We start from the raw sequence: 25,590 nt of genomic DNA, 5'->3' as shown, positions 1-25,590 counted from the left end.
GTGAAGAACAGCCTTATGTCCGTTTAAGTAAAGAGAAAGCCATGACATCGATGCCTACGGCCACACTAGTCTGAAAACGCCCGATCTCGTCTGATCTCGGAAACCAAGCAGACTGAGGCCTGGTTAGTACTTGGATGGGAGACTGCCTGGGAATACCAGGCTTTTGCTGCCATCCACAGGCTGCTCATGCTTCTGCACACACAGTGCCGTTGATCCATCAACAACCTTTTTGCTGCTCTCTCTTTCACTTTGCTTTCACCATTTCTTTCCTGCACGTTCTCCTGCTGCTACACAAATGCAAGGGGGTCGACGCAAGGGACGAAAGAACGCAGAACAACAAAATAAGTTGGCAAAAAAATACACGCTGGCGCAGGCACACCAGGACGCAGCAACAGAGAGGAGAGACAAGGTGCATAGAAACCTGAGAGGGACAAACAGCAAGAGAACAAAGAATCGTGCAGGAAGAGCTGCAATTCAATGCAGGAAAAATGTAAAGCCAACTAGCATGCTGCTGGAATGCATGTGTGTTCATGTGAGGAGTGTTGCAAATCAGAATGCCGAGTAGCAGGCGCCACTTGCCACATGGGGTTCCGAAATGTGGCTACAACAGCGATCTGGCTTAATAATTGGTGGGATTGGAAATGAAACAATCCTGGTGTTTTGGGGGCGGTGGAAGCTTTTTTGGGGGAGGAGAGATTTGGGGATGGGGAGATTTGGGGGAGAGCGATTTGAGGGGATGAGAGATTTCGAGGTTGGCGAGCGTGAGATTGGGGGGTGAATGAGTGAGTGATTTGTGGGTGAGTGAGGGAATGGTGAAAGTCAGGCAGTTTTGAAGCTTGAGGCAAGGCAATGAAGGGTAGGGCTTGTCGTTTGCTTGTGTGGGAGTCAGAGCAGCAAGAGGTGGGTGTGGCGGAAGGAAAATGGTGAAATGAATCTTGAGTGCTGATTCCTTGGATGAATGCATGGAAGGAGAAAAAGGAGTGAAGAACAGCCTTATGTCCGTTTAAGTAAAGAGAAAGCCATGACATCGACGCCTACGGCCACACTAGTCTGAAAACGCCCGATCCCGTCTGATCTCGGAAACCAAGCAGACTGAGGCCTGGTTAGTACTTGGATGGGAGACTGCCTGGGAATACCAGATGCAGTAGGCTTTTGCTGCCAACCACAGGCTGCTCATGCTTCTGCACACACAGTGCCGTTGATCCATCAACAACCTTTTTGCTGCTCTCTCTCTCACTTTGCTTTCACCATTTCTTTCCTGCACATTTTCCTGCTGCTACACAAATGCAAGGGGGTCGACGCAAGGGACGAAAGAACGCAGAACAACAAAATAAGTTGGCAAAAAAATACACGCTGGCGCAGGCACACCAGGACGCAGCAACAGAGAATAGAGACAAGGTGCATAGAAACCTGAGAGGGACAAACAGCAAGAGAACAAAGAATCGTGCAGGAAGAGCTGCAATTCAATGCAGGAAAAATGTAAAGCCAACTAGCATGCTGCTGGAATGCATGTGTGTTCATGTGAGGAGTGTTGCAAATCAGAATGCCGAGTAGCAGGCGCCACTTTCCACATGGGGTTCCGAAATGTGGCTACAACAGCGATCTGGCTTAATAATTGGTGGGATTGGAAATGAAACAATCCTGGTGTTTTGGGGGCGGTGGAAGCTTTTTTGGGGGAGGAGAGATTTGGGGATGGGGAGATTTGGGGGAGAGCGATTTGAGGGGATGAGAGATTTCGAGGTTGGCGAGCGTGAGATTGGGGGGTGAATGAGTGAGTGATTTGTGGGTGAGTGAGGGAATGGTGAAAGTCAGGCAGTTTTGAAGCTTGAGGCAAGGCAATGAAGGGTAGGGCTTGTCGTTTGCTTGTGTGGGAGTCAGAGCAGCAAGAGGTGGGTGTGGCGGAAGGAAAATGTTGAAATGAATCTTGAGTGCTGATTCCTTGGATGAATGCATGGAAGGAGAAAAAGGAGTGAAGAACAGCCTTATGTCCGTTTAAGTAAAGAGAAAGCCATGACATCGATGTCTACGGCCACACTTGTCTGAAAACGCCCGATCCCGTCTGATCTCGGAAACCAAGCAGACTGAGGCCTGGTTAGTACTTGGATGGGAGACTGCCTGGGAATACCAGGTGCAGTAGGCTTTTGCTGCCATCCACAGGCTGCTCATGCTTCTGCACACACAGTGCCGTTGATCCATCAACAACCTTTTTGCTGCTCTCTCTCTCACTTTGCTTTCACCATTTCTTTCCTGCACATTTTCCTGCTGCTACACAAATGCAAGGGGGTCGACGCAAGGGACGAAAGAACGCAGAACAACAAAATAAGTTGGCAAAAAAATACACGCTGGCGCAGGCACACCAGGACGCAGCAACAGAGAGGAGAGACAAGGTGCATAGAAACCTGAGAGGGACAAACAGCAAGAGAACAAAGAATCGTGCAGGAAGAGCTGCAATTCAATGCAGGAAAAATGTAAAGCCAACTAGCATGCTGCTGGAATGCATGTGTGTTCATGTGAGGAGTGTTGCAAATCAGAATGCCGAGTAGCAGGCGCCACTTGCCACATGGGGTTCCGAAATGTGGCTACAACAGCGATCTGGCTTAATAATTGGTAGGATTGGAAATGAAACAATCCTGGTGTTTTGGGGGCGGTGGAAGCTTTTTTGGGGGAGGAGAGATTTGGGGATGGGGAGATTTGGGGGAGAGCGATTTGAGGGGATGAGAGATTTCGAGATTGGCGAGCGTGAGATTGGGGGGTGAATGAGTGAGTGATTTGTGGGTGAGTGAGGGAATGGTGAAAGTCAGGCAGTTTTGAAGCTTGAGGCAAGGCAATGAAGGGTAGGGCTTGTCGTTTGCTTGTGTGGGAGTCAGAGCAGCAAGAGGTGGGTGTGGCGGAAGGAAAATGGTGAAATGAATCTTGAGTGCTGATTCCTTGGATGAATGCATGGAAGGAGAATAAGGAGTGAAGAACAGCCTTATGTCCGTTTAAGTAAAGAGAAAGCCATGACATCGATGCCTACGGCCACACTAGTCTGAAAACGCGCGATCCCGTCTGATCTCGGAAGCTAAGCAGAGTCAGGCCTGGTTAGTACTTGGATGGGAGACTGCCTGGGAATACCAGGTGCAGTAGGCTTTTGCTGCCATCCACAGGCTGCTCATGCTTCTGCACATCCATCAACAACCTTTTTGCTGCTCTCTCTTTCACTTTGCTTTCACCATTTCTTTCCTGCACATTCTCCTGCTGCTACACAAATGCAAGGGGGTCGACGCAAGGGACGAAAGAACGCAGAACAACAAAATAAGTTGGCAAAAAAAAACATGCTGGCGCAGGCACACCAGGACACAGCAACAGAGAGGAGAGACAAGGTGCCTAGAAACCTGAGAGGGACAAACAGCAAGAGAACAAAGAATCGTGCAGGAAGAGCTGCAATTCAATGCAGGAAAAATGTAAAGCCAACTAGCATGCTGCTGGAATGCATGTGTGTTCATGTGAGGAGTGTTGCAAATCAGAATGCCGAGTAGCAGGCGCCACTTGCCACATGGGGTTCCGAAATGTGGCTACAACAGCGATCTGGCTTAATAATTGGTGGGATTGGAAATGAAACAATCCTGGTGTTTTGGGGGCGGTGGAAGCTTTTTTGGGGGAGGAGAGATTTGGGGATGGGGAGATTTGGGGGAGAGTGATTTGAGGGGATGAGAGATTTCGAGGTTGGCGAGCGTGAGATTGGGGGGTGAATGAGTGAGTGATTTGTGGGTGAGTGAGGGAATGGTGAAAGTCAGGCAGTTTTGAAGCTTGAGGCAAGGCAATGAAGGGTAGGGCTTGTCGTTTGCTTGTGTGGGAGTCAGAGCAGCAAGAGGTGGGTGTGGCGGAAGGAAAATGTTGAAATGAATCTTGAGTGCTGATTCCTTGGATGAATGCATGGAAGGAGAAAAAGGAGTGAAGAACAGCCTTATGTCCGTTTAAGTAAAGAGAAAGCCATGACATCGATGCCTACGGCCACACTAGTCTGAAAACGCCCGATCCCGTCTGATCTCGGAAACCAAGCAGACTGAGGCCTGGTTAGTACTTGGATGGGAGACTGCCTGGGAATACCAGGTGCAGTAGGCTTTTGCTGCCATCCACAGGCTGCTCATGCTTCTGCACACACAGTGCCGTTGATCCATCAACAACCTTTTTGCTGCTCTCTCTTTCACTTTGCTTTCACCATTTCTTTCCTGCACATTCTCCTGCTGCTACACAAATGCAAGGGGGTCGACGCAAGGGACGAAAGAACGCAGAACAACAAAATAAGTTGGCAAAAAAAAACATGCTGGCGCAGGCACACCAGGACACAGCAACAGAGAGGAGAGACAAGGTGCCTAGAAACCTGAGAGGGACAAACAGCAAGAGAACAAAGAATCGTGCAGGAAGAGCTGCAATTCAATGCAGGAAAAATGTAAAGCCAACTAGCATGCTGCTGGAATGCATGTGTGTTCATGTGAGGAGTGTTGCAAATCAGAATGCCGAGTAGCAGGCGCCACTTGCCACATGGGGTTCCGAAATGTGGCTACAACAGCGATCTGGCTTAATAATTGGTGGGATTGGAAATGAAACAATCCTGGTGTTTTGGGGGCGGTGGAAGCTTTTTTGGGGGAGGAGAGATTTGGGGATGGGGAGATTTGGGGGAGAGCGATTTGAGGGGATGAGAGATTTCGAGGTTGGCGAGCGTGAGATTGGGGGGTGAATGAGTGAGTGATTTGTGGTTGAGTGAGGGAATGGTGAAAGTCAGGCAGTTTTGAAGCTTGAGGCAAGGCAATGAAGGGTAGGGCTTGTCGTTTGCTTGTGTGGGAGTCAGAGCAGCAAGAGGTGGGTGTGGCGGAAGGAAAATGTTGAAATGAATCTTGAGTGCTGATTCCTTGGATGAATGCATGGAAGGAGAATAAGGAGTGAAGAACAGCCTTATGTCCGTTTAAGTAAAGAGAAAGCCATGACATCGATGCCTACGGCCACACTAGTCTGAAAACGCCCGATCCCGTCTGATCTCGGAAGCTAAGCAGAGTCAGGCCTGGTTAGTACTTGGATGGGAGACTGCCTGGGAATACCAGGTGCAGTAGGCTTTTGCTGCCATCCACAGGCTGCTCATGCTTCTGCACATCCATCAACAACCTTTTTGCTGCTCTCTCTTTCACTTTGCTTTCACCATTTCTTTCCTGCACATTCTCCTGCTGCTACACAAATGCAAGGGGGTCGACGCAAGGGACGAAAGAACGCAGAACAACAAAATAAGTTGGCAAAAAAAAACATGCTGGCGCAGGCACACCAGGACACAGCAACAGAGAGGAGAGACAAGGTGCCTAGAAACCTGAGAGGGACAAACAGCAAGAGAACAAAGAATCGTGCAGGAAGAGCTGCAATTCAATGCAGGAAAAATGTAAAGCCAACTAGCATGCTGCTGGAATGCATGTGTGTTCATGTGAGGAGTGTTGCAAATCAGAATGCCGAGTAGCAGGCGCCACTTGCCACATGGGGTTCCGAAATGTGGCTACAACAGCGATCTGGCTTAATAATTGGTGGGATTGGAAATGAAACAATCCTGGTGTTTTGGGGGCGGTGGAAGCTTTTTTGGGGGAGGAGAGATTTGGGGATGGGGAGATTTGGGGGAGAGTGATTTGAGGGGATGAGAGATTTCGAGGTTGGCGAGCGTGAGATTGGGGGGTGAATGAGTGAGTGATTTGTGGGTGAGTGAGGGAATGGTGAAAGTCAGGCAGTTTTGAAGCTTGAGGCAAGGCAATGAAGGGTAGGGCTTGTCGTTTGCTTGTGTGGGAGTCAGAGCAGCAAGAGGTGGGTGTGGCGGAAGGAAAATGTTGAAATGAATCTTGAGTGCTGATTCCTTGGATGAATGCATGGAAGGAGAAAAAGGAGTGAAGAACAGCCTTATGTCCGTTTAAGTAAAGAGAAAGCCATGACATCGATGCCTACGGCCACACTAGTCTGAAAACGCCCGATCCCGTCTGATCTCGGAAACCAAGCAGACTGAGGCCTGGTTAGTACTTGGATGGGAGACTGCCTGGGAATACCAGGTGCAGTAGGCTTTTGCTGCCATCCACAGGCTGCTCATGCTTCTGCACACACAGTGCCGTTGATCCATCAACAACCTTTTTGCTGCTCTCTCTTTCACTTTGCTTTCACCATTTCTTTCCTGCACATTCTCCTGCTGCTACACAAATGCAAGGGGGTCGACGCAAGGGACGAAAGAACGCAGAACAACAAAATAAGTTGGCAAAAAAAAACATGCTGGCGCAGGCACACCAGGACACAGCAACAGAGAGGAGAGACAAGGTGCCTAGAAACCTGAGAGGGACAAACAGCAAGAGAACAAAGAATCGTGCAGGAAGAGCTGCAATTCAATGCAGGAAAAATGTAAAGCCAACTAGCATGCTGCTGGAATGCATGTGTGTTCATGTGAGGAGTGTTGCAAATCAGAATGCCGAGTAGCAGGCGCCACTTGCCACATGGGGTTCCGAAATGTGGCTACAACAGCGATCTGGCTTAATAATTGGTGGGATTGGAAATGAAACAATCCTGGTGTTTTGGGGGCGGTGGAAGCTTTTTTGGGGGAGGAGAGATTTGGGGATGGGGAGATTTGGGGGAGAGCGATTTGAGGGGATGAGAGATTTCGAGGTTGGCGAGCGTGAGATTGGGGGGTGAATGAGTGAGTGATTTGTGGTTGAGTGAGGGAATGGTGAAAGTCAGGCAGTTTTGAAGCTTGAGGCAAGGCAATGAAGGGTAGGGCTTGTCGTTTGCTTGTGTGGGAGTCAGAGCAGCAAGAGGTGGGTGTGGCGGAAGGAAAATGTTGAAATGAATCTTGAGTGCTGATTCCTTGGATGAATGCATGGAAGGAGAAAAAGGAGTGAAGAACAGCCTTATGTCCGTTTAAGTAAAGAGAAAGCCATGACATCGACGCCTACGGCCACACTTGTCTGAAAACGCCCGATCCCGTCTGATCTCGGAAACCAAGCAGACTGAGGCCTGGTTAGTACTTGGATGGGAGACTGCCTGGGAATACCAGATGCAGTAGGCTTTTGCTGCCAACCACAGGCTGCTCATGCTTCTGCACACACAGTGCCGTTGATCCATCAACAACCTTTTTGCTGCTCTCTCTTTCACTTTGCTTTCACCATTTCTTTCCTGCACATTTTCCTGCTGCTACACAAATGCAAGGGGGTCGACGCAAGGGACGAAAGAACGCAGAACAACAAAATAAGTTGGCAAAAAAATACACGCTGGCGCAGGCACACCAGGACGCAGCAACAGAGAGGAGAGACAAGGTGCATAGAAACCTGAGAGGGACAAACAGCAAGAGAACAAAGAATCGTGCAGGAAGAGCTGCAATTCAATGCAGGAAAAATGTAAAGCCAACTAGCATGCTGCTGGAATGCATGTGTGTTCATGTGAGGAGTGTTGCAAATCAGAATGCCGAGTAGCAGGCGCCACTTGCCACATGGGGTTCCGAAATGTGGCTACAACAGCGATCTGGCTTAATAATTGGTGGGATTGGAAATGAAACAATCCTGGTGTTTTGGGGGCGGTGGAAGCTTTTTTGGGGGAGGAGAGATTTGGGGATGGGGAGATTTGGGGGAGAGCGATTTGAGGGGATGAGAGATTTTGAGGTTGGCGAGCGTGAGATTGGGGGGTGAATGAGTGAGTGATTTGTGGGTGAGTGAGGGAATGGTGAAAGTCAGGCAGTTTTGAAGCTTGAGGCAAGGCAATGAAGGGTAGGGCTTGTCGTTTGCTTGTGTGGGAGTCAGAGCAGCAAGAGGTGGGTGTGGCGGAAGGAAAATGTTGAAATGAATCTTGAGTGCTGATTCCTTGGATGAATGCATGGAAGGAGAAAAAGGAGTGAAGAACAGCCTTATGTCCGTTTAAGTAAAGAGAAAGCCATGACATCGATGCCTACGGCCACACTAGTCTGAAAACGCCCGATCCCGTCTGATCTCGGAAACCAAGCAGACTGAGGCCTGGTTAGTACTTGGATGGGAGACTGCCTGGGAATACCAGGTGCAGTAGGCTTTTGCTGCCATCCACAGGCTGCTCATGCTTCTGCACACACAGTGCCGTTGATCCATCAACAACCTTTTTGCTGCTCTCTCTCTCACTTTGCTTTCACCATTTCTTTCCTGCACATTTTCCTGCTGCTACACAAATGCAAGGGGGTCGACGCAAGGGACGAAAGAACGCAGAACAACAAAATAAGTTGGCAAAAAAATACACGCTGGCGCAGTCACACCAGGACGCAGCAACAGAGAGGAGAGACAAGGTGCATAGAAACCTGAGAGGGACAAACAGCAAGAGAACAAAGAATCGTGCAGGAAGAGCTGCAATTCAATGCAGGAAAAATGTAAAGCCAACTAGCATGCTGCTGGAATGCATGTGTGTTCATGTGAGGAGTGTTGCAAATCAGAATGCCGAGTAGCAGGTGCCACTTGCCACATGGGGTTCCGAAATGTGGCTACAACAGCGATCTGGCTTAATAATTGGTGGGATTGGAAATGAAACAATCCTGGTGTTTTGGGGGCGGTGGAAGCTTTTTTGGGGGAGGAGAGATTTGGGGATGGGGAGATTTGGGGGAGAGCGATTTGAGGGGATGAGAGATTTCGAGGTTGGCGAGCGTGAGATTGGGGGGTGAATGAGTGAGTGATTTGTGGGTGAGTGAGGGAATGGTGAAAGTCAGGCAGTTTTGAAGCTTGAGGCAAGGCAATGAAGGGTAGGGCTTGTCGTTTGCTTGTGTGGGAGTCAGAGCAGCAAGAGGTGGGTGTGGCGGAAGGAAAATGGTGAAATGAATCTTGAGTGCTGATTCCTTGGATGAATGCATGGAAGGAGAAAAAGGAGTGAAGAACAGCCTTATGTCCGTTTAAGTAAAGAGAAAGCCATGACATCGATGTCTACGGCCACACTAGTCTGAAAACGCCCGATCTCGTCTGATCTCGGAAACTAAGCAGAGTCAGGCCTGGTGAGTACTTGGATGGGAGACTGCCTGGGAATACCAGGTGCAGTAGGCTTTTGCTGCCATCCACAGGCTGCTCATGCTTCTGCACACACAGTGCCGTTGATCCATCAACAACCTTTTTGCTGCTCTCTCTTTCACTTTGCTTTCACCATTTCTTTCCTGCACATTCTCCTGCTGCTACACAAATGCAAGGGGGTCGACGCAAGGGACGAAAGAACGCAGAACAACAAAATAAGTTGGCAAAAAAATACACGCTGGCGCAGGCACACCAGGACGCAGCAACAGAGAGGAGAGACAAGGTGCATAGAAACCTGAGAGGGACAAACAGCAAGAGAACAAAGAATCATGCAGGAAGAGCTGCAATTCAATGCAGGAAAAATGTAAAGCCAACTAGCATGCTGCTGGAATGCATGTGTGTTCATGTGAGGAGTGTTGCAAATCAGAATGCCGAGTAGCAGGCGCCACTTGCCACATGGGGTTCCGAAATGTGGCTACAACAGCGATCTGGCTTAATAATTGGTGGGATTGGAAATGAAACAATCCTGGTGTTTTGGGGGCGGTGGAAGCTTTTTTGGGGGAGGAGAGATTTGGGGATGGGGAGATTTGGGGGAGAGTGATTTGAGGGGATGAGAGATTTCGAGGTTGGTGAGCGTGAGATTGGGGGGTGAATGAGTGAGTGATTTGTGGGTGAGTGAGGGAATGGTGAAAGTCAGGCAGTTTTGAAGCTTGAGGCAAGGCAATGAAGGGTAGGGCTTGTCGTTTGCTTGTGTGGGAGTCAGAGCAGCAAGAGGTGGGTGTGGCGGAAGGAAAATGGTGAAATGAATCTTGAGTGCTGATTCCTTGGATGAATGCATGGAAGGAGAAAAAGGAGTGAAGAACAGCCTTATGTCCGTTTAAGTAAAGAGAAAGCCATGACATCGATGCCTACGGCCACACTAGTCTGAAAACGCCCGATCCCGTCTGATCTCGGAAACCAAGCAGACTGAGGCCTGGTTAGTACTTGGATGGGAGACTGCCTGGGAATACCAGGTGCAGTAGGCTTTTGCTGCCATCCACAGGCTGCTCATGCTTCTGCACACACAGTGCCGTTGATCCATCAACAACCTTTTTGCTGCTCTCTCTTTCACTTTGCTTTCACCATTTCTTTCCTGCACATTCTCCTGCTGCTACACAAATGCAAGGGGGTCGACGCAAGGGACGAAAGAACGCAGAACAACAAAATAAGTTGGCAAAAAAAAACATGCTGGCGCAGGCACACCAGGACACAGCAACAGAGAGGAGAGACAAGGTGCCTAGAAACCTGAGAGGGACAAACAGCAAGAGAACAAAGAATCGTGCAGGAAGAGCTGCAATTCAATGCAGGAAAAATGTAAAGCCAACTAGCATGCTGCTGGAATGCATGTGTGTTCATGTGAGGAGTGTTGCAAATCAGAATGCCGAGTAGCAGGCGCCACTTGCCACATGGGGTTCCGAAATGTGGCTACAACAGCGATCTGGCTTAATAATTGGTGGGATTGGAAATGAAACAATCCTGGTGTTTTGGGGGCGGTGGAAGCTTTTTTGGGGGAGGAGAGATTTGGGGATGGGGAGATTTGGGGGAGAGTGATTTGAGGGGATGAGAGATTTCGAGGTTGGCGAGCGTGAGATTGGGGGGTGAATGAGTGAGTGATTTGTGGGTGAGTGAGGGAATGGTGAAAGTCAGGCAGTTTTGAAGCTTGAGGCAAGGCAATGAAGGGTAGGGCTTGTCGTTTGCTTGTGTGGGAGTCAGAGCAGCAAGAGGTGGGTGTGGCGGAAGGAAAATGTTGAAATGAATCTTGAGTGCTGATTCCTTGGATGAATGCATGGAAGGAGAAAAAGGAGTGAAGAACAGCCTTATGTCCGTTTAAGTAAAGAGAAAGCCATGACATCGATGCCTACGGCCACACTAGTCTGAAAACGCCCGATCCCGTCTGATCTCGGAAACCAAGCAGACTGAGGCCTGGTTAGTACTTGGATGGGAGACTGCCTGGGAATACCAGGTGCAGTAGGCTTTTGCTGCCATCCACAGGCTGCTCATGCTTCTGCACACACAGTGCCGTTGATCCATCAACAACCTTTTTGCTGCTCTCTCTTTCACTTTGCTTTCACCATTTCTTTCCTGCACATTCTCCTGCTGCTACACAAATGCAAGGGGGTCGACGCAAGGGACGAAAGAACGCAGAACAACAAAATAAGTTGGCAAAAAAAAACATGCTGGCGCAGGCACACCAGGACACAGCAACAGAGAGGAGAGACAAGGTGCCTAGAAACCTGAGAGGGACAAACAGCAAGAGAACAAAGAATCGTGCAGGAAGAGCTGCAATTCAATGCAGGAAAAATGTAAAGCCAACTAGCATGCTGCTGGAATGCATGTGTGTTCATGTGAGGAGTGTTGCAAATCAGAATGCCGAGTAGCAGGCGCCACTTGCCACATGGGGTTCCGAAATGTGGCTACAACAGCGATCTGGCTTAATAATTGGTGGGATTGGAAATGAAACAATCCTGGTGTTTTGGGGGCGGTGGAAGCTTTTTTGGGGGAGGAGAGATTTGGGGATGGGGAGATTTGGGGGAGAGCGATTTGAGGGGATGAGAGATTTCGAGGTTGGCGAGCGTGAGATTGGGGGGTGAATGAGTGAGTGATTTGTGGTTGAGTGAGGGAATGGTGAAAGTCAGGCAGTTTTGAAGCTTGAGGCAAGGCAATGAAGGGTAGGGCTTGTCGTTTGCTTGTGTGGGAGTCAGAGCAGCAAGAGGTGGGTGTGGCGGAAGGAAAATGTTGAAATGAATCTTGAGTGCTGATTCCTTGGATGAATGCATGGAAGGAGAAAAAGGAGTGAAGAACAGCCTTATGTCCGTTTAAGTAAAGAGAAAGCCATGACATCGACGCCTACGGCCACACTTGTCTGAAAACGCCCGATCCCGTCTGATCTCGGAAACCAAGCAGACTGAGGCCTGGTTAGTACTTGGATGGGAGACTGCCTGGGAATACCAGATGCAGTAGGCTTTTGCTGCCAACCACAGGCTGCTCATGCTTCTGCACACACAGTGCCGTTGATCCATCAACAACCTTTTTGCTGCTCTCTCTTTCACTTTGCTTTCACCATTTCTTTCCTGCACATTTTCCTGCTGCTACACAAATGCAAGGGGGTCGACGCAAGGGACGAAAGAACGCAGAACAACAAAATAAGTTGGCAAAAAAATACACGCTGGCGCAGGCACACCAGGACGCAGCAACAGAGAGGAGAGACAAGGTGCATAGAAACCTGAGAGGGACAAACAGCAAGAGAACAAAGAATCGTGCAGGAAGAGCTGCAATTCAATGCAGGAAAAATGTAAAGCCAACTAGCATGCTGCTGGAATGCATGTGTGTTCATGTGAGGAGTGTTGCAAATCAGAATGCCGAGTAGCAGGCGCCACTTGCCACATGGGGTTCCGAAATGTGGCTACAACAGCGATCTGGCTTAATAATTGGTGGGATTGGAAATGAAACAATCCTGGTGTTTTGGGGGCGGTGGAAGCTTTTTTGGGGGAGGAGAGATTTGGGGATGGGGAGATTTGGGGGAGAGCGATTTGAGGGGATGAGAGATTTTGAGGTTGGCGAGCGTGAGATTGGGGGGTGAATGAGTGAGTGATTTGTGGGTGAGTGAGGGAATGGTGAAAGTCAGGCAGTTTTGAAGCTTGAGGCAAGGCAATGAAGGGTAGGGCTTGTCGTTTGCTTGTGTGGGAGTCAGAGCAGCAAGAGGTGGGTGTGGCGGAAGGAAAATGTTGAAATGAATCTTGAGTGCTGATTCCTTGGATGAATGCATGGAAGGAGAAAAAGGAGTGAAGAACAGCCTTATGTCCGTTTAAGTAAAGAGAAAGCCATGACATCGATGCCTACGGCCACACTAGTCTGAAAACGCCCGATCCCGTCTGATCTCGGAAACCAAGCAGACTGAGGCCTGGTTAGTACTTGGATGGGAGACTGCCTGGGAATACCAGGTGCAGTAGGCTTTTGCTGCCATCCACAGGCTGCTCATGCTTCTGCACACACAGTGCCGTTGATCCATCAACAACCTTTTTGCTGCTCTCTCTCTCACTTTGCTTTCACCATTTCTTTCCTGCACATTTTCCTGCTGCTACACAAATGCAAGGGGGTCGACGCAAGGGACGAAAGAACGCAGAACAACAAAATAAGTTGGCAAAAAAATACACGCTGGCGCAGTCACACCAGGACGCAGCAACAGAGAGGAGAGACAAGGTGCATAGAAACCTGAGAGGGACAAACAGCAAGAGAACAAAGAATCGTGCAGGAAGAGCTGCAATTCAATGCAGGAAAAATGTAAAGCCAACTAGCATGCTGCTGGAATGCATGTGTGTTCATGTGAGGAGTGTTGCAAATCAGAATGCCGAGTAGCAGGTGCCACTTGCCACATGGGGTTCCGAAATGTGGCTACAACAGCGATCTGGCTTAATAATTGGTGGGATTGGAAATGAAACAATCCTGGTGTTTTGGGGGCGGTGGAAGCTTTTTTGGGGGAGGAGAGATTTGGGGATGGGGAGATTTGGGGGAGAGCGATTTGAGGGGATGAGAGATTTCGAGGTTGGCGAGCGTGAGATTGGGGGGTGAATGAGTGAGTGATTTGTGGGTGAGTGAGGGAATGGTGAAAGTCAGGCAGTTTTGAAGCTTGAGGCAAGGCAATGAAGGGTAGGGCTTGTCGTTTGCTTGTGTGGGAGTCAGAGCAGCAAGAGGTGGGTGTGGCGGAAGGAAAATGGTGAAATGAATCTTGAGTGCTGATTCCTTGGATGAATGCATGGAAGGAGAAAAAGGAGTGAAGAACAGCCTTATGTCCGTTTAAGTAAAGAGAAAGCCATGACATCGATGTCTACGGCCACACTAGTCTGAAAACGCCCGATCTCGTCTGATCTCGGAAACTAAGCAGAGTCAGGCCTGGTGAGTACTTGGATGGGAGACTGCCTGGGAATACCAGGTGCAGTAGGCTTTTGCTGCCATCCACAGGCTGCTCATGCTTCTGCACACACAGTGCCGTTGATCCATCAACAACCTTTTTGCTGCTCTCTCTTTCACTTTGCTTTCACCATTTCTTTCCTGCACATTCTCCTGCTGCTACACAAATGCAAGGGGGTCGACGCAAGGGACGAAAGAACGCAGAACAACAAAATAAGTTGGCAAAAAAATACACGCTGGCGCAGGCACACCAGGACGCAGCAACAGAGAGGAGAGACAAGGTGCATAGAAACCTGAGAGGGACAAACAGCAAGAGAACAAAGAATCATGCAGGAAGAGCTGCAATTCAATGCAGGAAAAATGTAAAGCCAACTAGCATGCTGCTGGAATGCATGTGTGTTCATGTGAGGAGTGTTGCAAATCAGAATGCCGAGTAGCAGGCGCCACTTGCCACATGGGGTTCCGAAATGTGGCTACAACAGCGATCTGGCTTAATAATTGGTGGGATTGGAAATGAAACAATCCTGGTGTTTTGGGGGCGGTGGAAGCTTTTTTGGGGGAGGAGAGATTTGGGGATGGGGAGATTTGGGGGAGAGTGATTTGAGGGGATGAGAGATTTCGAGGTTGGTGAGCGTGAGATTGGGGGGTGAATGAGTGAGTGATTTGTGGGTGAGTGAGGGAATGGTGAAAGTCAGGCAGTTTTGAAGCTTGAGGCAAGGCAATGAAGGGTAGGGCTTGTCGTTTGCTTGTGTGGGAGTCAGAGCAGCAAGAGGTGGGTGTGGCGGAAGGAAAATGGTGAAATGAATCTTGAGTGCTGATTCCTTGGATGAATGCATGGAAGGAGAAAAAGGAGTGAAGAACAGCCTTATGTCCGTTTAAGTAAAGAGAAAGCCATGACATCGATGCCTACGGCCACACTAGTCTGAAAACGCCCGATCCCGTCTGATCTCGGAAACCAAGCAGACTGAGGCCTGGTTAGTACTTGGATGGGAGACTGCCTGGGAATACCAGGTGCAGTAGGCTTTTGCTGCCATCCACAGGCTGCTCATGCTTCTGCACACACAGTGCCGTTGATCCATCAACAACCTTTTTGCTGCTCTCTCTTTCACTTTGCTTTCACCATTTCTTTCCTGCACATTCTCCTGCTGCTACACAAATGCAAGGGGGTCGACGCAAGGGACGAAAGAACGCAGAACAACAAAATAAGTTGGCAAAAAAAAACATGCTGGCGCAGGCACACCAGGACACAGCAACAGAGAGGAGAGACAAGGTGCATAGAAACCTGAGAGGGACAAACAGCAAGAGAACAAAGAATCGTGCAGGAAGAGCTGCAATTCAATGCAGGAAAAATGTAAAGCCAACTAGCATGCTGCTGGAATGCATGTGTGTTCATGTGAGGAGTGTTGCAAATCAGAATGCCGAGTAGCAGGCGCCACTTGCCACATGGGGTTCCGAAATGTGGCTACAACAGCGATCTGGCTTAATAATTGGTGGGATTGGAAATGAAACAATCCTGGTGTTTTGGGGGCGGTGGAAGCTTTTTTGGGGGAGGAGAGATTTGGGGATGGGGAGATTTGGGGGAGAGCGATTTGAGGGGATGAGAGATTTCGAGGTTGGCGAGCGTGAGATTGGGGGGTGAATGAGTGAGTGATTTGTGGGTGAGTGAGGGAATGGTGAAAGTCAGGCAGTTTTGAAGCTTGAGGCAAGGCAATGAAGGGTAGGGCTTGTCGTTTGCTTGTGTGGGAGTCAGAGCAGCAAGAGGTGGGTGTGGCGGAAGGAAAATGTTGAAATGAATCTTGAGTGCTGATTCCTTGGATGAATGCATGGAAGGAGAAAAAGGAGTGAAGAACAGCCTTATGTCCGTTTAAGTAAAGAGAAAGCCATGACATCGACGCCTACGCCACACTAGTCTGAAAACGCCCGATCCCGTCTGATCTCGGAAACCAAGCAGACTGAGGCCTGGTTAGTACTTGGATGGGAGACTGCCTGGGAATACCAGATGCAGTAGGCTTTTGCTGCCAACCACAGGCTGCTCATGCTTCTGCACACACAGTGCCGTTGATCCATCAACAACCTTTTTGCTGCTCTCTCTCTCACTTTGCTTTCACCATTTCTTTCCTGCACATTTTCCTGCTGCTACACAAATGCAAGGGGGTCGACGCAAGGGACGAAAGAACGCAGAACAACAAAATAAGTTGGCAAAAAAATACACGCTGGCGCAGGCACACCAGGACGCAGCAACAGAGAGGAGAGACAAGGTGCATAGAAACCTGAGAGGGACAAACAGCAAGAGAACAAAGAATCGTGCAGGAAGAGCTGCAATTCAATGCAGGAAAAATGTAAAGCCAACTAGCATGCTGCTGGAATGCATGTGTGTTCATGTGAGGAGTGTTGCAAATCAGAATGCCGAGTAGCAGGCGCCACTTGCCACATGGGGTTCCGAAATGTGGCTACAACAGCGATCTGGCTTAATAATTGGTGGGATTGGAAATGAAACAATCCTGGTGTTTTGGGGGCGGTGGAAGCTTTTTTGGGGGAGGAGAGATTTGGGGATGGGGAGATTTGGGGGAGAGCGATTTGAGGGGATGAGAGATTTCGAGGTTGGCGAGCGTGAGATTGGGGGGTGAATGAGTGAGTGATTTGTGGGTGAGTGAGGGAATGGTGAAAGTCAGGCAGTTTTGAAGCTTGAGGCAAGGCAATGAAGGGTAGGGCTTGTCGTTTGCTTGTGTGGGAGTCAGAGCAGCAAGAGGTGGGTGTGGCGGAAGGAAAATGTTGAAATGAATCTTGAGTGCTGATTCCTTGGATGAATGCATGGAAGGAGAAAAAGGAGTGAAGAACAGCCTTATGTCCGTTTAAGTAAAGAGAAAGCCATGACATCGATGCCTACGGCCACACTAGTCTGAAAACGCCCGATCCCGTCTGATCTCGGAAACCAAGCAGACTGAGGCCTGGTTAGTACTTGGATGGGAGACTGCCTGGGAATACCAGGTGCAGTAGGCTTTTGCTGCCATCCACAGGCTGCTCATGCTTCTGCACACACAGTGCCGTTGATCCATCAACAACCTTTTTGCTGCTCTCTCTCTCACTTTGCTTTCACCATTTCTTTCCTGCACATGTTCCTGCTGCTACACAAATGCAAGGGGGTCGACGCAAGGGACGAAAGAACGCAGAACAACAAAATAAGTTGGCAAAAAAATACACGCTGGCGCAGGCACACCAGGACGCAGCAACAGAGAGGAGAGACAAGGTGCATAGAAACCTGAGAGGGACAAACAGCAAGAGAACAAAGAATCGTGCAGGAAGAGCTGCAATTCAATGCAGGAAAAATGTAAAGCCAACTAGCATGCTGCTGGAATGCATGTGTGTTCATGTGAGGAGTGTTGCAAATCAGAATGCCGAGTAGCAGGCGCCACTTGCCACATGGGGTTCCGAAATGTGGCTACAACAGCGATCTGGCTTAATAATTGGTGGGATTGGAAATGAAACAATCCTGGTGTTTTGGGGGCGGTGGAAGCTTTTTTGGGGGAGGAGAGATTTGGGGATGGGGAGATTTGGGGGAGAGCGATTTGAGGGGATGAGAGATTTCGAGGTTGGCGAGCGTGAGATTGGGGGGTGAATGAGTGAGTGATTTGTGGGTGAGTGAGGGAATGGTGAAAGTCAGGCAGTTTTGAAGCTTGAGGCAAGGCAATGAAGGGTAGGGCTTGTCGTTTGCTTGTGTGGGAGTCAGAGCAGCAAGAGGTGGGTGTGGCGGAAGGAAAATGTTGAAATGAATCTTGAGTGCTGATTCCTTGGATGAATGCATGGAAGGAGAAAAAGGAGTGAAGAACAGCCTTATGTCCGTTTAAGTAAAGAGAAAGCCATGACATCGATGCCTACGGCCACACTAGTCTGAAAACGCCCGATCTCGTCTGATCTCGGAAACTAAGCAGACTGAGGCCTGGTTAGTACTTGGATGGGAGACTGCCTGGGAATACCAGGTGCAGTAGGCTTTTGCTGCCATCCACAGGCTGCTCATGCTTCTGCACACACAGTGCCGTTGATCCATCAACAACCTTTTTGCTGCTCTCTCTTTCACTTTGCTTTCACCATTTCTTTCCTGCACATTCTCCTGCTGCTACACAAATGCAAGGGGGTCGACGCAAGGGACGAAAGAACGCAGAACAACAAAATAAGTTGGCAAAAAAATACACGCTGGCGCAGGCACACCAGGACGCAGCAACAGAGAGGAGAGACAAGGTGCATAGAAACCTGAGAGGGACAAACAGCAAGAGAACAAAGAATCGTGCAGGAAGAGCTGCAATTCAATGCAGGAAAAATGTAAAGCCAACTAGCATGCTGCTGGAATGCATGTGTGTTCATGTGAGGAGTGTTGCAAATCAGAATGCCGAGTAGCAGGCGCCACTTGCCACATGGGGTTCCGAAATGTGGCTACAACAGCGATCTGGCTTAATAATTGGTAGGATTGGAAATGAAACAATCCTGGTGTTTTGGGGGCGGTGGAAGCTTTTTTGGGGGAGGAGAGATTTGGGGATGGGGAGATTTGGGGGAGAGCGATTTGAGGGGATGAGAGATTTCGAGATTGGCGAGCGTGAGATTGGGGGGTGAATGAGTGAGTGATTTGTGGGTGAGTGAGGGAATGGTGAAAGTCAGGCAGTTTTGAAGCTTGAGGCAAGGCAATGAAGGGTAGGGCTTGTCGTTTGCTTGTGTGGGAGTCAGAGCAGCAAGAGGTGGGTGTGGCGGAAGGAAAATGGTGAAATGAATCTTGAGTGCTGATTCCTTGGATGAATGCATGGAAGGAGAAAAAGGAGTGAAGAACAGCCTTATGTCCGTTTAAGTAAAGAGAAAGCCATGACATCGATGCCTACGGCCACACTAGTCTGAAAACGCCCGATCCCGTCTGATCTCGGAAACCAAGCAGACTGAGGCCTGGTTAGTACTTGGATGGGAGACTGCCTGGGAATACCAGGTGCAGTAGGCTTTTGCTGCCATCCACAGGCTGCTCATGCTTCTCCACATCCATCAACAACCTTTTTGCTGCTCTCTCTTTCACTTTGCTTTCACCATTTCTTTCCTGCACATTCTCCTGCTGCTACACAAATGCAAGGGGGTCGACGCAAGGGACGAAAGAACGCAGAACAACAAAATAAGTTGGCAAAAAAAAACATGCTGGCGCAGGCACACCAGGACACAGCAACAGAGAGGAGAGACAAGGTGCATAGAAACCTGAGAGGGACAAACAGCAAGAGAACAAAGAATCGTGCAGGAAGAGCTGCAATTCAATGCAGGAAAAATGTAAAGCCAACTAGCATGCTGCTGGAATGCATGTGTGTTCATGTGAGGAGTGTTGCAAATCAGAATGCCGAGTAGCAGGCGCCACTTGCCACATGGGGTTCCGAAATGTGGCGACAACAGCGATCTGGCTTAATAATTGGTGGGATTGGAAATGAAACAATCCTGGTGTTTTGGGGGCGGTGGAAGCTTTTTTGGGGGAGGAGAGATTTGGGGATGGGGAGATTTGGGGGAGAGCGATTTGAGGGGATGAGAGATTTCGAGGTTGGCGAGCGTGAGATTGGGGGGTGAATGAGTGAGTGATTTGTGGGTGAGTGAGGGAATGGTGAAAGTCAGGCAGTTTTGAAGCTTGAGGCAAGGCAATGAAGGGTAGGGCTTGTCGTTTGCTTGTGTGGGAGTCAGAGCAGCAAGAGGTGGGTGTGGCGGAAGGAAAATGTTGAAATGAATCTTGAGTGCTGATTCCTTGGATGAATGCATGGAAGGAGAAAAAGGAGTGAAGAACAGCCTTATGTCCGTTTAAGTAAAGAGAAAGCCATGACATCGACGTCTACGGCCACACTAGTCTGAAAACGCCCGATCCCGTCTGATCTCGGAAACCAAGCAGACTGAGGCCTGGTTAGTACTTGGATGGGAGACTGCCTGGGAATACCAGATGCAGTAGGCTTTTGCTGCCAACCACAGGCTGCTCATGCTTCTGCACACACAGTGCCGTTGATCCATCAACAACCTTTTTGCTGCTCTCTCTCTCACTTTGCTTTCACCATTTCTTTCCTGCACATTTTCCTGCTGCTACACAAATGCAAGGGGGTCGACGCAAGGGACGAAAGAACGCAGAACAACAAAATAAGTTGGCAAAAAAATACACGCTGGCGCAGGCACACCAGGACGCAGCAACAGAGAGGAGAGACAAGGTGCATAGAAACCTGAGAGGGACAAACAGCAAGAGAACAAAGAATCGTGCAGGAAGAGCTGCAATTCAATGCAGGAAAAATGTAAAGCCAACTAGCATGCTGCTGGAATGCATGTGTGTTCATGTGAGGAGTGTTGCAAATCAGAATGCCGAGTAGCAGGCGCCACTTGCCACATGGGGTTCCGAAATGTGGCTACAACAGCGATCTGGCTTAATAATTGGTGGGATTGGAAATGAAACAATCCTGGTGTTTTGGGGGCGGTGGAAGCTTTTTTGGGGGAGGAGAGATTTGGGGATGGGGAGATTTGGGGGAGAGCGATTTGAGGGGATGAGAGATTTCGAGGTTGGCGAGCGTGAGATTGGGGGGTGAATGAGTGAGTGATTTGTGGGTGAGTGAGGGAATGGTGAAAGTCAGGCAGTTTTGAAGCTTGAGGCAAGGCAATGAAGGGTAGGGCTTGTCGTTTGCTTGTGTGGGAGTCAGAGCAGCAAGAGGTGGGTGTGGCGGAAGGAAAATGTTGAAATGAATCTTGAGTGCTGATTCCTTGGATGAATGCATGGAAGGAGAAAAAGGAGTGAAGAACAGCCTTATGTCCGTTTAAGTAAAGAGAAAGCCATGACATCGATGCCTACGGCCACACTAGTCTGAAAACGCCCGATCCCGTCTGATCTCGGAAACCAAGCAGACTGAGGCCTGGTTAGTACTTGGATGGGAGACTGCCTGGGAATACCAGGTGCAGTAGGCTTTTGCTGCCATCCACAGGCTGCTCATGCTTCTGCACACACAGTGCCGTTGATCCATCAACAACCTTTTTGCTGCTCTCTCTCTCACTTTGCTTTCACCATTTCTTTCCTGCACATTTTCCTGCTGCTACACAAATGCAAGGGGGTCGACGCAAGGGACGAAAGAACGCAGAACAACAAAATAAGTTGGCAAAAAAATACACGCTGGCGCAGGCACACCAGGACGCAGCAACAGAGAGGAGAGACAAGGTGCATAGAAACCTGAGAGGGACAAACAGCAAGAGAACAAAGAATCGTGCAGGAAGAGCTGCAATTCAATGCAGGAAAAATGTAAAGCCAACTAGCATGCTGCTGGAATGCATGTGTGTTCATGTGAGGAGTGTTGCAAATCAGAATGCCGAGTAGCAGGCGCCACTTGCCACATGGGGTTCCGAAATGTGGCTACAACAGCGATCTGGCTTAATAATTGGTGGGATTGGAAATGAAACAATCCTGGTGTTTTGGGGGCGGTGGAAGCTTTTTTGGGGGAGGAGAGATTTGGGGATGGGGAGATTTGGGGGAGAGCGATTTGAGGGGATGAGAGATTTCGAGGTTGGCGAGCGTGAGATTGGGGGGTGAATGAGTGAGTGATTTGTGGGTGAGTGAGGGAATGGTGAAAGTCAGGCAGTTTTGAAGCTTGAGGCAAGGCAATGAAGGGTAGGGCTTGTCGTTTGCTTGTGTGGGAGTCAGAGCAGCAAGAGGTGGGTGTGGCGGAAGGAAAATGTTGAAATGAATCTTGAGTGCTGATTCCTTGGATGAATGCATGGAAGGAGAAAAAGGAGTGAAGAACAGCCTTATGTCCGTTTAAGTAAAGAGAAAGCCATGACATCGATGCCTACGGCCACACTAGTCTGAAAACGCCCGATCCCGTCTGATCTCGGAAACCAAGCAGACTGAGGCCTGGTTAGTACTTGGATGGGAGACTGCCTGGGAATACCAGGTGCAGTAGGCTTTTGCTGCCAACCACAGGCTGCTCATGCTTCTGCACACACAGTGCCGTTGATCCATCAACAACCTTTTTGCTGCTCTCTCTCTCACTTTGCTTTCACCATTTCTTTCCTGCACATTTTCCTGCTGCTACACAAATGCAAGGGGGTCGACGCAAGGGACGAAAGAACGCAGAACAACAAAATAAGTTGGCAAAAAAATACACGCTGGCGCAGGCACACCAGGACGCAGCAACAGAGAGGAGAGACAAGGTGCATAGAAACCTGAGAGGGACAAACAGCAAGAGAACAAAGAATCGTGCAGGAAGAGCTGCAATTCAATGCAGGAAAAATGTAAAGCCAACTAGCATGCTGCTGGAATGCATGTGTGTTCATGTGAGGAGTGTTGCAAATCAGAATGCCGAGTAGCAGGCGCCACTTGCCACATGGGGTTCCGAAATGTGGCTACAACAGCGATCTGGCTTAATAATTGGTAGGATTGGAAATGAAACAATCCTGGTGTTTTGGGGGCGGTGGAAGCTTTTTTGGGGGAGGAGAGATTTGGGGATGGGGAGATTTGGGGGAGAGCGATTTGAGGGGATGAGAGATTTCGAGATTGGCGAGCGTGAGATTGGGGGGTGAATGAGTGAGTGATTTGTGGGTGAGTGAGGGAATGGTGAAAGTCAGGCAGTTTTGAAGCTTGAGGCAAGGCAATGAAGGGTAGGGCTTGTCGTTTGCTTGTGTGGGAGTCAGAGCAGCAAGAGGTGGGTGTGGCGGAAGGAAAATGGTGAAATGAATCTTGAGTGCTGATTCCTTGGATGAATGCATGGAAGGAGAAAAAGGAGTGAAGAACAGCCTTATGTCCGTTTAAGTAAAGAGAAAGCCATGACATCGATGCCTACGGCCACACTAGTCTGAAAACGCCCGATCTCGTCTGATCTCGGAAGCCAAGCAGACTGAGGCCTGGTTAGTACTTGGATGGGAGACTGCCTGGGAATACCAGGTGCAGTAGGCTTTTGCTGCCATCCACAGGCTGCTCATGCTTCTGCACACACAGTGCCGTTGATCCATCAACAACCTTTTTGCTGCTCTCTCTTTCACTTTGCTTTCACCATTTCTTTCCTGCACATTCTCCTGCTGCTACACAAATGCAAGGGGGTCGACGCAAGGGACGAAAGAACGCAGAACAACAAAATAAGTTGGCAAAAAAATACACGCTGGCGCAGGCACACCAGGACGCAGCAACAGAGAGGAGAGACAAGGTGCATAGAAACCTGAGAGGGACAAACAGCAAGAGAACAAAGAATCGTGCAGGAAGAGCTGCAATTCAATGCAGGAAAAATGTAAAGCCAACTAGCATGCTGCTGGAATGCATGTGTGTTCATGTGAGGAGTGTTGCAAATCAGAATGCCGAGTAGCAGGCGCCACTTGCCACATGGGGTTCCGAAATGTGGCTACAACAGCGATCTGGCTTAATAATTGGTAGGATTGGAAATGAAACAATCCTGGTGTTTTGGGGGCGGTGGAAGCTTTTTTGGGGGAGGAGAGATTTGGGGATGGGGAGATTTTGGGGAGAGCGATTTGAGGGGATGAGAGATTTCGAGATTGGCGAGCGTGAGATTGGGGGGTGAATGAGTGAGTGATTTGTGGGTGAGTGAGGGAATGGTGAAAGTCAGGCAGTTTTGAAGCTTGAGGCAAGGCAATGAAGGGTAGGGCTTGTCGTTTGCTTGTGTGGGAGTCAGAGCAGCAAGAGGTGGGTGTGGCGGAAGGAAAATGGTGAAATGAATCTTGAGTGCTGATTCCTTGGATGAATGCATGGAAGGAGAAAAAGGAGTGAAGAACAGCCTTATGTCCGTTTAAGTAAAGAGAAAGCCATGACATCGATGCCTACGGCCACACTAGTCTGAAAACGCCCGATCCCGTCTGATCTCGGAAACCAAGCAGACTGAGGCCTGGTTAGTACTTGGATGGGAGACTGCCTGGGAATACCAGGTGCAGTAGGCTTTTGCTGCCATCCACAGGCTGCTCATGCTTCTGCACATCCATCAACAACCTTTTTGCTGCTCTCTCTTTCACTTTGCTTTCACCATTTCTTTCCTGCACATTCTCCTGCTGCTACACAAATGCAAGGGGGTCGACGCAAGGGACGAAAGAACGCAGAACAACAAAATAAGTTGGCAAAAAAAAACATGCTGGCGCAGGCACACCAGGACACAGCAACAGAGAGGAGAGACAAGGTGCCTAGAAACCTGAGAGGGACAAACAGCAAGAGAACAAAGAATCGTGCAGGAAGAGCTGCAATTCAATGCAGGAAAAATGTAAAGCCAACTAGCATGCTGCTGGAATGCATGTGTGTTCATGTGAGGAGTGTTGCAAATCAGAATGCCGAGTAGCAGGCGCCACTTGCCACATGGGGTTCCGAAATGTGGCTACAACAGCGATCTGGCTTAATAATTGGTGGGATTGGAAATGAAACAATCCTGGTGTTTTGGGGGCGGTGGAAGCTTTTTTGGGGGAGGAGAGATTTGGGGATGGGGAGATTTGGGGGAGAGCGATTTGAGGGGATGAGAGATTTCGAGGTTGGCGAGCGTGAGATTGGGGGGTGAATGAGTGAGTGAATTGTGGGTGAGTGAGGGAATGGTGAAAGTCAGGCAGTTTTGAAGCTTGAGGCAAGGCAATGAAGGGTAGGGCTTGTCGTTTGCTTGTGTGGGAGTCAGAGCAGCAAGAGGTGGGTGTGGCGGAAGGAAAATGTTGAAATGAATCTTGAGTGCTGATTCCTTGGATGAATGCATGGAAGGAGAAAAAGGAGTGAAGAACAGCCTTATGTCCGTTTAAGTAAAGAGAAAGCCATGACATCGATGCCTACGGCCACACTAGTCTGAAAACGCCCGATCCCGTCTGATCTCGGAAACCAAGCAGACTGAGGCCTGGTTAGTACTTGGATGGGAGACTGCCTGGGAATACCAGGTGCAGTAGGCTTTTGCTGCCAACCACAGGCTGCTCATGCTTCTGCACACACAGTGCCGTTGATCCATCAACAACCTTTTTGCTGCTCTCTCTCTCACTTTGCTTTCACCATTTCTTTCCTGCACATTTTCCTGCTGCTACACAAATGCAAGGGGGTCGACGCAAGGGACGAAAGAACGCAGAACAACAAAATAAGTTGGCAAAAAAATACACGCTGGCGCAGGCACACCAGGACGCAGCAACAGAGAGGAGAGACAAGGTGCATAGAAACCTGAGAGGGACAAACAGCAAGAGAACAAAGAATCGTGCAGGAAGAGCTGCAATTCAATGCAGGAAAAATGTAAAGCCAACTAGCATGCTGCTGGAATGCATGTGTGTTCATGTGAGGAGTGTTGCAAATCAGAATGCCGAGTAGCAGGCGCCACTTGCCACATGGGGTTCCGAAATGTGGCTACAACAGCGATCTGGCTTAATAATTGGTAGGATTGGAAATGAAACAATCCTGGTGTTTTGGGGGCGGTGGAAGCTTTTTTGGGGGAGGAGAGATTTGGGGATGGGGAGATTTGGGGGAGAGCGATTTGAGGGGATGAGAGATTTCGAGGTTGGCGAGCGTGAGATTGGGGGGTGAATGAGTGAGTGATTTGTGGGTGAGTGAGGGAATGGTGAAAGTCAGGCAGTTTTGAAGCTTGAGGCAAGGCAATGAAGGGTAGGGCTTGTCGTTTGCTTGTGTGGGAGTCAGAGCAGCAAGAGGTGGGTGTGGCGGAAGGAAAAT

The 25,590-nt window shown here is 49.3% G+C and overlaps 18 non-coding genes and 8 pseudogenes across 18 annotated transcripts; all 26 read left to right on the top strand.

Moving 5' to 3' along the window:
* Positions 1 to 52: 52 nt before the first annotated feature.
* On the top strand, positions 53 to 172 carry LOC139269790 (5S ribosomal RNA; annotated as a pseudogene).
* Positions 173 to 1,032: 860 nt separating this feature from the next.
* LOC139269465 (5S ribosomal RNA) lies at positions 1,033 to 1,151 on the top strand (annotated as a pseudogene).
* An 870-nt stretch (positions 1,152 to 2,021) lies between these two features.
* Positions 2,022 to 2,140, top strand: LOC139269308 (5S ribosomal RNA). Its single transcript, XR_011594191.1, has one exon. It is a non-coding gene; the product is annotated as a 5S ribosomal RNA (ribosomal RNA).
* An 870-nt stretch (positions 2,141 to 3,010) lies between these two features.
* LOC139269307 (5S ribosomal RNA) lies at positions 3,011 to 3,129 on the top strand. The gene has a single exon (XR_011594190.1). It is a non-coding gene; the product is annotated as a 5S ribosomal RNA (ribosomal RNA).
* Positions 3,130 to 3,985: 856 nt separating this feature from the next.
* Positions 3,986 to 4,104, top strand: LOC139270143 (5S ribosomal RNA). The gene has a single exon (XR_011594490.1). It is a non-coding gene; the product is annotated as a 5S ribosomal RNA (ribosomal RNA).
* Positions 4,105 to 4,974: 870 nt separating this feature from the next.
* LOC139270207 (5S ribosomal RNA) lies at positions 4,975 to 5,093 on the top strand. Its single transcript, XR_011594554.1, has one exon. It is a non-coding gene; the product is annotated as a 5S ribosomal RNA (ribosomal RNA).
* Positions 5,094 to 5,949: 856 nt separating this feature from the next.
* Positions 5,950 to 6,068, top strand: LOC139270142 (5S ribosomal RNA). The gene has a single exon (XR_011594489.1). It is a non-coding gene; the product is annotated as a 5S ribosomal RNA (ribosomal RNA).
* An 870-nt stretch (positions 6,069 to 6,938) lies between these two features.
* LOC139269504 (5S ribosomal RNA) lies at positions 6,939 to 7,057 on the top strand (annotated as a pseudogene).
* Positions 7,058 to 7,927: 870 nt separating this feature from the next.
* LOC139270140 (5S ribosomal RNA) lies at positions 7,928 to 8,046 on the top strand. The gene has a single exon (XR_011594487.1). It is a non-coding gene; the product is annotated as a 5S ribosomal RNA (ribosomal RNA).
* An 870-nt stretch (positions 8,047 to 8,916) lies between these two features.
* LOC139269620 (5S ribosomal RNA) lies at positions 8,917 to 9,035 on the top strand (annotated as a pseudogene).
* Positions 9,036 to 9,905: 870 nt separating this feature from the next.
* Positions 9,906 to 10,024, top strand: LOC139270139 (5S ribosomal RNA). Its single transcript, XR_011594486.1, has one exon. It is a non-coding gene; the product is annotated as a 5S ribosomal RNA (ribosomal RNA).
* An 870-nt stretch (positions 10,025 to 10,894) lies between these two features.
* LOC139270138 (5S ribosomal RNA) lies at positions 10,895 to 11,013 on the top strand. Its single transcript, XR_011594485.1, has one exon. It is a non-coding gene; the product is annotated as a 5S ribosomal RNA (ribosomal RNA).
* Positions 11,014 to 11,883: 870 nt separating this feature from the next.
* Positions 11,884 to 12,002, top strand: LOC139269501 (5S ribosomal RNA; annotated as a pseudogene).
* Positions 12,003 to 12,872: 870 nt separating this feature from the next.
* Positions 12,873 to 12,991, top strand: LOC139270137 (5S ribosomal RNA). Its single transcript, XR_011594484.1, has one exon. It is a non-coding gene; the product is annotated as a 5S ribosomal RNA (ribosomal RNA).
* Positions 12,992 to 13,861: 870 nt separating this feature from the next.
* Positions 13,862 to 13,980, top strand: LOC139269619 (5S ribosomal RNA; annotated as a pseudogene).
* Positions 13,981 to 14,850: 870 nt separating this feature from the next.
* On the top strand, positions 14,851 to 14,969 carry LOC139270136 (5S ribosomal RNA). Its single transcript, XR_011594483.1, has one exon. It is a non-coding gene; the product is annotated as a 5S ribosomal RNA (ribosomal RNA).
* An 870-nt stretch (positions 14,970 to 15,839) lies between these two features.
* On the top strand, positions 15,840 to 15,957 carry LOC139269655 (5S ribosomal RNA; annotated as a pseudogene).
* An 870-nt stretch (positions 15,958 to 16,827) lies between these two features.
* On the top strand, positions 16,828 to 16,946 carry LOC139270134 (5S ribosomal RNA). Its single transcript, XR_011594481.1, has one exon. It is a non-coding gene; the product is annotated as a 5S ribosomal RNA (ribosomal RNA).
* An 870-nt stretch (positions 16,947 to 17,816) lies between these two features.
* LOC139270494 (5S ribosomal RNA) lies at positions 17,817 to 17,935 on the top strand. The gene has a single exon (XR_011594836.1). It is a non-coding gene; the product is annotated as a 5S ribosomal RNA (ribosomal RNA).
* Positions 17,936 to 18,805: 870 nt separating this feature from the next.
* On the top strand, positions 18,806 to 18,924 carry LOC139270133 (5S ribosomal RNA). The gene has a single exon (XR_011594480.1). It is a non-coding gene; the product is annotated as a 5S ribosomal RNA (ribosomal RNA).
* An 856-nt stretch (positions 18,925 to 19,780) lies between these two features.
* Positions 19,781 to 19,899, top strand: LOC139269523 (5S ribosomal RNA; annotated as a pseudogene).
* An 870-nt stretch (positions 19,900 to 20,769) lies between these two features.
* LOC139270132 (5S ribosomal RNA) lies at positions 20,770 to 20,888 on the top strand. The gene has a single exon (XR_011594479.1). It is a non-coding gene; the product is annotated as a 5S ribosomal RNA (ribosomal RNA).
* Positions 20,889 to 21,758: 870 nt separating this feature from the next.
* LOC139270131 (5S ribosomal RNA) lies at positions 21,759 to 21,877 on the top strand. Its single transcript, XR_011594478.1, has one exon. It is a non-coding gene; the product is annotated as a 5S ribosomal RNA (ribosomal RNA).
* Positions 21,878 to 22,747: 870 nt separating this feature from the next.
* On the top strand, positions 22,748 to 22,866 carry LOC139269800 (5S ribosomal RNA). Its single transcript, XR_011594339.1, has one exon. It is a non-coding gene; the product is annotated as a 5S ribosomal RNA (ribosomal RNA).
* Positions 22,867 to 23,736: 870 nt separating this feature from the next.
* On the top strand, positions 23,737 to 23,855 carry LOC139270130 (5S ribosomal RNA). Its single transcript, XR_011594477.1, has one exon. It is a non-coding gene; the product is annotated as a 5S ribosomal RNA (ribosomal RNA).
* An 856-nt stretch (positions 23,856 to 24,711) lies between these two features.
* Positions 24,712 to 24,830, top strand: LOC139270128 (5S ribosomal RNA). Its single transcript, XR_011594475.1, has one exon. It is a non-coding gene; the product is annotated as a 5S ribosomal RNA (ribosomal RNA).
* The last annotated feature ends 760 nt before the right edge of the window (positions 24,831 to 25,590 follow it).

Source organism: Pristiophorus japonicus, chromosome 8, assembly GCF_044704955.1.
Source record: "Pristiophorus japonicus isolate sPriJap1 chromosome 8, sPriJap1.hap1, whole genome shotgun sequence".
Lineage (NCBI taxonomy): Eukaryota > Metazoa > Chordata > Chondrichthyes > Pristiophoridae > Pristiophorus > Pristiophorus japonicus.
This window is presented reverse-complemented; position numbering and strand designations above follow the sequence as displayed.